The following is a 10037-nucleotide window of genomic DNA, read 5'->3' as shown; positions in this document are numbered from 1 at the left end:
AGAGAGAGAGAGAGAGAGAGAGAGAGAGAGAGAGAGAGACTAAGTAATTTTAAAAGGAGTGAAAATGAGACAGGCACTGGACTTCCTATCTATAACAGTGGAAGCAAATGATGGTGTAATAATATCTAAAGGCCTTTTCTTTGAGACAGGGTCTTGTTATGTAGTTCAGGCTGCTCTCAAACTCATTTTGCAGACCTTGGTGATCATGGCAATCCTCCTGCCTCAGCCTCCCAAGTACTGGGATTACAGATGTGTGCCACCATACCCAGCAGGCTTCTGAGAAAAGAAAAGTTATAAGGAAAAGAGTAATTGTAAGTGCTGAAACATACTAGCCTAGTATGGGGTGGATGAAGATGGAGAGTAAGAACATTAAAACTCTTTCAGTTTGGGAAGAATAGAAATATTAGCGAATTATAAATGTGTCATCTTAATGTGGGCGAAGAAGGTAGTATTTTTCATATAATGGAGGATTATTATAGCTGAAATTATGTTTTTTTTTCATGAATGTTAAAAAGAAAAAAATAAAAGAAGACAGTGGCCAACGGGTATATGAAAAATACTCAACACCAGTAATTACCAGGGAAATACAAATCAGAACTACAATGAGACATCACCTCACTGTCATAGACTGACTATTATTTGAAAGATAAGAGTAACAAGGGCTGGCAAAGATGTGGAGAAGAGGGAACCCTTGCACACTATTGGTGGGATATAAATTAGTGCAGCCATTATGGAAAACCACACGCAGGTTCCTAAAACCAACAAACACCCTCTACAAGTAGAACTACAAGTTTATAAAAATCAAGCTACCATATGATCCAGCAATTCCACGACTGGGTACATATCCAAGAAAAATAAAGTCAGTGTGTTGAAGAGACATCTTCACTCCCATGTTTGTTGCAGCACCATTTATAACAGCCCAAAAATAGTAACAACCTATGTGTCCATCAAATGATAAATGGATAAAGAAAACGTACATATACACTATGGAATACTATTCAGCCATAAAAAGAATGAAATCCTATGAAATTCAACAGTGTGTATGGAACTGGAGATCATTATGCTAAGTGAAGTAAATGAGGCACACACAAGTGCTGCATAATCTCACCCGTAACCGGAATATAAACATGTTGGCCCCAGAGAAGTCACATGTAGAATGTGATTACCAAAGGCTGCAGAGAGTAGAGGAGTGGAATGGGGGAGAGACTGATCAATGTGTATTAAGTTATAGCTTGCTATTCCCTAGCAGGATGACTTATAGATGATGTACTGTGAACAGTATTTCAAAAATCTGGAAGAAACAACAGTAGAAGGAAGGATAACTACCAGTAAAATGGAAAAAGTAGAACATCGACATCTGTAAGAATGAGTGGCCATGTTTTTAAACCAGAAAAAAAGAAATAAGGAAAGGAAGAAGGAAATAAAAAGTAAAATGGTGAGCCTAAATTAAAATGGAATGATTATATCCATTTTTATGCTAACTTCAAATGGTTGGATTCTTCTGTGAAAACCCACAGTCCAAGGAATAGGATTGAAGAATGAAACCAGCCATATACTACTGTTTGGAATACTGTATCAATCAGAGACCCAAACACACGGTGCTTTAAACATTCTATTTTCCTTGTGCTGTACAATAAGAGCCTACGGTGGTGGTCAGTCTAGGGTGGGGGCAGCCGCTCAGAAAGCTAGTCTAGTCTGGCTTTCTCCACTTGGGCACCTTCTCCTGGACTTGGTGGCTTGCCTACTAGTGTGGCCTTACTCTTCATTTCTAAGAGATCCACCACTGTCAGCATGTTTATTTCTTTCTCCTCAGTCAGCTGGCCATAAAGAACCCCAAATCTCATGTATTCATGTAAGCTGGGGAAGAGGCACGATGTGGATGGAATGGAGTCTGACTTACTTGTCCATGCAGGTCACTTGTGCCTTCTGGTCTTCCTCTGCTTAATCCTCGATGTCCCACTTTCAGCCTAGCCTGATGCTGGGCATGCCAGATCTTATGGCTTAGTTGACTTGACAAAATCCGACACACTTTGATAGTTCGGGCTTCATGGCCATTTGCTCTTCTGTGGGCAGGTACTCCATCCCTACCAGGATCAAGTAGCATTCAAGAGCTATTTACTGAAAGGCATATAATTCCCTACTGCAGATGACATGGCTTTGTTGCAGAACCCTATGGATAGGAGTTGTGGTCTACCCAGTGAGACTTGCCCTGAGCTTTACCCCCTCTTTTTACACTATAAAAACCTCATAACAGATGGCATGTTAGGTTGCAGGGTCCAATCTTCCAGGCCACTTGCATCGCAGCCAGAATCTGTTACAGAGCTCCTTCTTGTTTTGGTCCCCTCTGAAAGCGAACACCTGCTGTTTGGGTGAGCGCAGTGTTCCCAGACTTGGAATATCCTGTCTCCAGAACCCAAAGAAGTCTACCAGGCATGGAGGAGGTTCCTTCTGTGTGGCAGGAGATGTAAGATGTAATAGTTTTACTCTGTGAAGGAGATAATCCATCATTCTTCAGGAAGCTTCACTTGAATCCGATGGTTTCAATCTTAAGGATCCCCCAAAGGCCCAATGTTAAAAGCTTTGTTCTCTCTTGATGGAGTGATCAGGAGCTGGTGAGACCTTTAAGAGGTGGGTCCTAGTGAGAGGAAGTTAGGTCACCAGACTCTGGCCAGGGATTTGTTCTCTCTCTCTGTCTCCCCTTCTCCCCGCATGAGGTGAGCAGCCTCCTCTGCCCTGTGCTCCTGCCATGATGTTCTGCTTTGCCACAGGCCCAAAAGCAACACAGCCAAGTGACTGTGGACTGAAACTTCGGATGGTGTGAGTGAATATAAACCTTTCCCCTTTATGTTGCTTTTTCTTGGGTTCCAACAACAGAAGGCTGACTGACACAGAACTCTAGACATTATACTTATTTGACAGGACTTCCCATCTCTGAAGATCTTCCCATCTTTGAAGGGTCTCCTTCACAGCTTCTGGAGTGCTTATGTCTTACCAGGACCTCCATGTGTTAGCCTCTTCAAACAGTCCAACTAGCAAGTGTCACTGAGAGAGGGGACCAGAGGGATTTCTGTGGACATACAGCCAGTCCAGTTCTCTTCAGATTTTGTCATGAAAGAGGCCCCAGGGCAAGACAGGGTGTGTATACTGTTGTCCATTCCTCCTGAATATGAACTAGTTCTGATCTTCTATTTTGGTAAGGATAAGAAAGAACACCTTAGCCAGATCAGTGGCTGCACATCATGTACCTGAGGCTGTGCTAATCTATTTCAGTGAAGATAACATATCAGCACAGCAGCTGCACTGAAGCTACTGTTTGATTAAGTTTGCAGTCAGCCATTCTCATCCTCTGGATATATCTGGGTTTTGCGGGGGCCAGACTAGTGAATTAAACATGATATGACAGTGACTACCACCTCAGCATCATTTAGGTTTATAAAGGTGACACTAAGATCTGACAATTCCTCCTGATAGTATTTTGATCTCCTCCCTTGGCTGGGGCAGGGTGGTGGGGCTATTTCAGAGGCTTCCCCTGGCCTCCCTCCCTCTCATAGCTCCTACCCTATTGGTCAAGGAATCCGTGTGGGAGCTGCACCTGTTACCAATATGTCTATTCCAACTGAAGATTGGGGGAGGACCACAGAGTCGGCCCATGGGTGCCCTGGACCCACTGTAAGCCAGACTTGAGCCAGGACTCTCTTTCTGCCCTTCATAGGCCTCAAGTCTAATATAGGGAGGCCATGATGATGCTTCGGGTCTCTGGTTTTCCATGTCGATCTGTACCTCATGCCATCTCGAGATGTCTGCGTGTTCCTCTCTCCCCAGGAACATAGTCTGTCCTTCAGCGCATGTGTTTGGAATCCCAAAGCTGAGTCAGGTCTGGAAACTGGATTGTGAATGTTGTTAAAACCTGATTAAGAAAGTTAATTGTGTGCAGTGTGCATTCTTGGTACAGAGGAAACAAGATCACTCATTCCTATGTTTAATATGCACAGGAAAAAGCCTGACAGGGAATACAGCAGACTGTGAGCCACACAGAGTATTGTCCCTGAGAAAAACTTGGCCATTTAGCACCATGTACCTGAAATTCCTCCTTTGTGTTCCCAAGATTCTTGCCAAATCAAGGAGACATTGTAAGCTCACAGGGACTGTGCCATCCAGATTAGTATTGTCTAGGGACACTGGGAATTGGTAAATGACTGTTTTCTATAGAAACTACTTTCCCGTCCATATACTAAGTCAGTTATTCCTTGAAATTCTGACCACACCTTGGAACAAAGCAAGTCAATGGTGTCATCGCTATGCAATTTAATCTTTAAAGCCCGCGTTCTGCAGTGGCTGGGTGTAGAGCAGAGCACTGTGGATTGTGGAGTACTATAGTCCAGCTGTGCATTGCAAACCTCTGCAGTCTCCATCCGGTCTGTAGCCACCAGATCTGCTGAGAGTCTCCTGTCTGGCCCACCACCCCCAGATCTGCTGGTGCTTTCCTGTTCAACGTGCCATCTCTGGGCCTCATGGGCGAGTTTGCCACTGGATCCTCTTGTTTGTCAGTAAGGTCAGTCTGTTTCATCATTTTCCATTCCCGCCTATGAATCGGCTGTAACAAACTCTATTTATCACAAGCCATTTCTTGGTATTTTCTTTGGTTTCTTAACAACCCGTTCCTCTGCCCAAGCACATCTGAGCTGTGGACAACACACACACAACTCCCAAGGGTATTACCAATGTCCTTTCCTTTTCTTCTTTGCACGTCTCTGAGTTTTCTACATTTTTGTGGACTGCTAAATGTGTGCTGCCAGGCTCCAGATCTCACGTGCATGTGTGTGTCTTGTTCCGGAGAGAGGCTGAACGTCTGCAGAGCATCATCTTGGCCTAACTGGAGGTGGTTATGCGCTCACTCCCTTCTCCCCACAGGATAGATAGGGACACTGGGCAACACTTAAGAAATAGTCCTGGGGAAAGATCCTTTGGAATCACCGACCCTGGCTCCTGTACCCGGAGGAGTGGGAAAGGGACCCCCACTTCTGGGGAAAGGGTTTGAATCAGTCACTTTGTCACAGAGTTCAACGCCCACTTTCCAATAACCCTGTAATTTCACTGCTGTGTATTTACTCAAGAAAAATGAAAACATACGGCCATATAAAGACACAAATCATCATGCAGCTTTAGTCATGTTGGCTGCAGACTGGACACAACCAAACTGTCCGTTAGCAGGGGAGTGAAAGAATGCATATCTTTAAAATAGAATACTATGCAGGGATAAAGGAAATGAACTGTTGATACGCCCAACAACATGGATGAATCTTAAAATAATTGCATGGAATGAAAGAAGGCAGAAAAGAAAGAGAATATAGCGAAGGATTCCATTTATATAATATGCTCTAGAAAATGCAATCTAAACTAGAGTGAACCAAAGCAGATGGGTGCTTGGGAATGAAGTGAGGAACAGAAGGGTGGAGGTGTGAGGGTCCAGAGGAAACTTGGGGTTGGTCAGAATGGAACGCTGAAATTTAAATTTTCAGGGGGGCCCATTCTGAGCAATCCCAGCTAGGAATTGTAGAAGTTGGTCAGTATCATGGCAACTCTCAAATTCTAGAAGCAAGAATTATCTTATGTACCCCTAACTTGGTGCGATGCCAGTGTCTTGAGTAAGTCTCTTTCATAGAGTATTTCTCACTTGTTTCTATCCCTTTATGGCACTGGGGATTGGACCTAGGGCCTTGTGCATGTCAGGGGAGAGCTCTGCTACTTAGCTATATCCTGCCCCCTTTTTAAACTTAAATTTTGAAACAAGTTCTCAATAATCTGCCCAGGCTGTCCTCAAACTTGTGATCCTCCTGCCTCAGCCTCCCAAGTAGCTGGGATCACTAGCATGTGCCACTGTACCCAGTTTCAACTTTAATATTAAAAGTTATACCTTCTCCAAGGAGTCTTTTTAGATTTTTCCCTTATAATTGTCCTTTTTCCATGACATTTTAATATTACAAATACAGTATATTGTCTATTTATTTGTACATTATGGTTCTCTGAAGGGCCATTAACCAATGTAGCAACCACGATTTTTTTTGGGGGGGGACCAAGAATCAAGTTTTGTCCCCTAGGGTTAATATTGACCCTGAGGAGAATACATATCTTATTGCACTCAGATAAAACATAGGTCAGGAGGAAGTAGTAGGTGACTAAATGTAGAGCTACATGATTTAGCTCCTTGATATAAGTGCAGTGTGTATGGAAAGCATTGTCCCAGCACTGTGCATTATTGCAGATAAATGAAAATGGGCACTGAAATGGGAAGGAGAGGTTGGTAGGCTAAGAGCTTTCGGTCCAGGGAAGTTTCAGTCATTCCTGTGTGACTAGAGCCCTCTGGTGTACATTTTGGGAACATCCTCCCAGAAAGTAAATTCAGCTCATTCATTGACGAGCTGCCCTGGAACTTGAGGCCCAGAGAGGCCTCATAACTGAGTCAGAACCAGGCAGTGATCAGTGGTAAACCTGACATTCAGAATCAGGTTTTTGAGTCCCAAGCCCTCTGCTCTGGAGTGTGAGGTATACTTTTGTGGGCTTTAGAAGGAGTCACCTTGGGCTCTAAGAAAGGAAGATTAGGGATAGGCAAGATTAGTGGAAGTTTGGGATATTTGAGGCATTATTACCTGATGATTTACCTTTTCTCCTAGAAGGAGGAACAAAGGAGGGTGAGGATGACTTGGGCCAAATCCTGCTGCTGCTACCTTTTGTTCTACAGAGACAGAAGAAAACCAGGAAGAGACAGCAGCAGAGAGTCCCAATGGTCATTGCTCAGACGAGACACCCAGATAAGTTTAAGGCACAGAGGAGGAATGTGGGGGTCAGGGGCCTGGCAAGCCCAGTAAATGTAGCACAGGAAGATTGGTCCGTGCAAGAGCTGACCCTTCCCCCTCTGTGAAGTGTGGGCAGAGTGCTAGAGAAGTGGACAGCCAGTCACACTGCCATGACTCTATAGTTGCCCAAAGCAGACAGGGATGAGAGGAGACGTTTTATCACTCTCAGCACAACATACTTTGTGTACCAGAATAGTCCTCTGCCTTCAGGACCCACAGGGCTGCGCCATGAGCTCAGATGGATGTACCCACCCACTTGGCCTCCTTGAAGCTGAAGAACTCAAGGCCAAGGACTCAGCATATTTGAGCAAGCAGTAAACATTCTGGCAAGTAGTAAATAACCTAGATCCCTTTACCCTGGCAAGCAGTTACATGGCAATCTCACTGAGCTGCCTTCCCTGTCCAGCTGCCTGCAGGGCCAGCTGCTATCTATTTATTACCTAAGAGCAGCTACAGAAGTTGTGGCTGCCTGAGATTTCATCCAGTGGCAGGAGAAGAACTAGCCCTGCAGTATAGATTGAAAGGGATAGTGAAAGATTAAAAATAAAGCTGGTTTATCATTTTGTTCTGTAGTCAAGTATGGTCAGGATATGGCAGGGTGTTTTAGTCGGATTTTCTGTCGCTGAGACACAATAACCAAACCCACAGTTTAAGAAGGGGTTTAATTTGGTACAATTATGGACTCAAGAGGGTGCAGTCCATAGTCAGCTGGCTCCAGGGCAGAAACATCATGGTGGGAGAGTTTGGCAGAACAAATACGCTCAGTTCATGGCAACTGAGAAGCAGAGGAGGAAAACAGTGCCAGAGAGGAAGGGGTGTGGGCCAGACATAGGCCCTAAAAGCCACCAGAAATGTGCCTCAACATTCCCCCCAAGTGGATACCAAAGCCAATGAAGTTGACACTCCAGCCCCACTCCACACAGAGACAGTCTCATTTGTAACTGATGTGACTTCATGTCATGGATCATCAGCTAGGGGGCTGGTACGGTTTGAATGTTCCCCCCTCACACACACCAAACCACATCCTAGAAGCTTAATCTCTGACCAGAGGCAGGACCAACGGGATGGTGTTTAGATCATGAGGGCTCCACCCTCAAGAATGGATTAATGTGAATTACAGAAGGACTTGAGGCTGCAAGTTTGACTTTGTCTTACTGTCTTTGTCTCTCTCTTCTCCCCGCTCCTGCTTTCTGCTATGGGATTGCAAACCAAGAAGGCCCTCACTAAAGGCCAGCCCTCTGTGTTAGACTTCTCAGCCCACAGAACCATGAGAAATAAGTTTCTTCTCACTATAAAGTATTCAGCCTCAAAAATCCCGTTATGTCAGCTCATGAAGGCTCCATACACCTGTGCCCGGGACCAGAGAGCACCGTGCACCTGCCGTCTGAAGGGCAAGAGACCAGGTAGAGTCAGAGACACATCAAGATTGGAGGGAGGAGCAGCACCTTCTCCCCACTACTGCCTCTGCAGTGCCTCTGTGCATCCCTCCCCCGTGGAGTCTAGCTGCCATGTGAAAGAGGACAAGGGGGACATGGAGAAAACAATCCTGAACAGGACTGAGTTCTCAATATGAAGAAGCTGAGAAGCCACAGGATTTGACTTTGTTCATTCAAATGAACTAGATAGACCTTTGCCAAGCAAAATGGGAACTCATCATTAGTGATCAAATTTTTCTGGAAAAGGGAAGTCATTTGAGGGGTACATACCTGATTTTGAAACCTCATACTCTCTACAAATCTAAGAAAGTTGCTCCAGTGCTATAGGAGAGATATATCCTCTCATCTTCCATTCCCTGTCCTAGAAGGGACTGCTATCCCACATTGTGTTGATTGTTCCGATGCTACTTTTTAAAATTAAACTTTTATTTTGAGATAATTGAAGGTTCACATGCATTTGGCACTTGTAAGAAACAACTCAGGGATCTCCTATTCGTTACCCAGTATCCTCCAATGGCAACATCTTGCAAATACCCACAAATCGCAGCAAAGATACTGACAGTGATACAGGCAAAAGACAGAATGGTCTATCTAAAAAGAAGATATGATGGTGCTGACCACCAGAATGCAATGGGTTCTGAGTATTAGGAAAAGAAGGCTTTAGGAACAGAAGTCCATTAAATTGGACACATGTGGAAATGAGACCTCTCTTCAGAGCTGAAGGAAGAGGCACAAGAGCCCAGCCAGCCACAGAGCAGGGCAAGAAGCAACTCTTTCTTTAGAGACAGGACCTTACTATGCAGCCCAGGCTGGCCTTTAACTTGTGATCCTCCTGACTCAGTATCCCAAGAAGATAGGATTGCAAGTGTGCACTATTATGCCTGGCTCAGAGGTAATTATTTTCCTGTTCAGAATGCAAAATTTCTGGGTGTCATTCTGTGCAGAGGCTATCAGGACTGTGCAGCAGTTAAAGGTTGGTGATAACTTTCAGAGCAGTGAGCTGAGTGAGGGAAATGGCAGGAGGCAGCCTCCACAAGAAAAGTCTATTACATGGGACACTGGGAGGTACAGTTGAGGCGGGAGGAGCACACCAGGCCCAGCTGAGGAAATTCAATCTCAACCATCTCCAAAGACACGGGTTTTATTTCTCTCCACTCATTCTTTCCTAATCTGCACAGGCTCCACATCCATGGTACATTCATCTTTGGTTTCTATGGATGCACTGATTGCCGTGTAGGCTAACATACAAAGTTCAGAATGATAATAACGAAAAAGCATCACAAGCATTGTTGAATTCTGCCTCATTTTAAAGATGAATAAATGGACATACAACTGTTATAAGCCATGTCAAGAAGAGAATTCAAGTTGCTCCACCCCCAAGTGCCCTGTCTATCATTCTAGATAAAATCCATACAAGGCATTTTCAAAATTTCTAACTAGAAATGACAATCAAAGAAGACCACTAATCAAAGAGACATGCCAAAAGGCTCTTACCCTACTCTTTCCAGCATTTTCTGTAGATTTTCTAGCCATGAAAGGTTAAAAATGTCAGTTGAAGACAAAAAGACAGAATAACATGAACATATTTTGAACCATTGGATATTTCCCTGCAGGATCACTTTTTATGAGAGGTTAAGAAGCTAATGGTTGGACTGAGGATATAGCTCAGTGGTGCCATGCCTGCCTTGCAAGTGCAAAGGTCCTGAGTATGATTCTTGGTACAAAAAAAAAAAAAAAAAAAAAAAAA

Source organism: Fukomys damarensis, unplaced genomic scaffold, assembly GCF_012274545.1.
Source record: "Fukomys damarensis isolate Sample0158 unplaced genomic scaffold, DMR_v1.0_HiC HiC_scaffold_22, whole genome shotgun sequence".
NCBI lineage: Eukaryota > Metazoa > Chordata > Mammalia > Rodentia > Bathyergidae > Fukomys > Fukomys damarensis.
The sequence above is the reverse complement of the archived record's forward strand: the minus strand, read 5'-3'. Positions refer to the sequence as shown.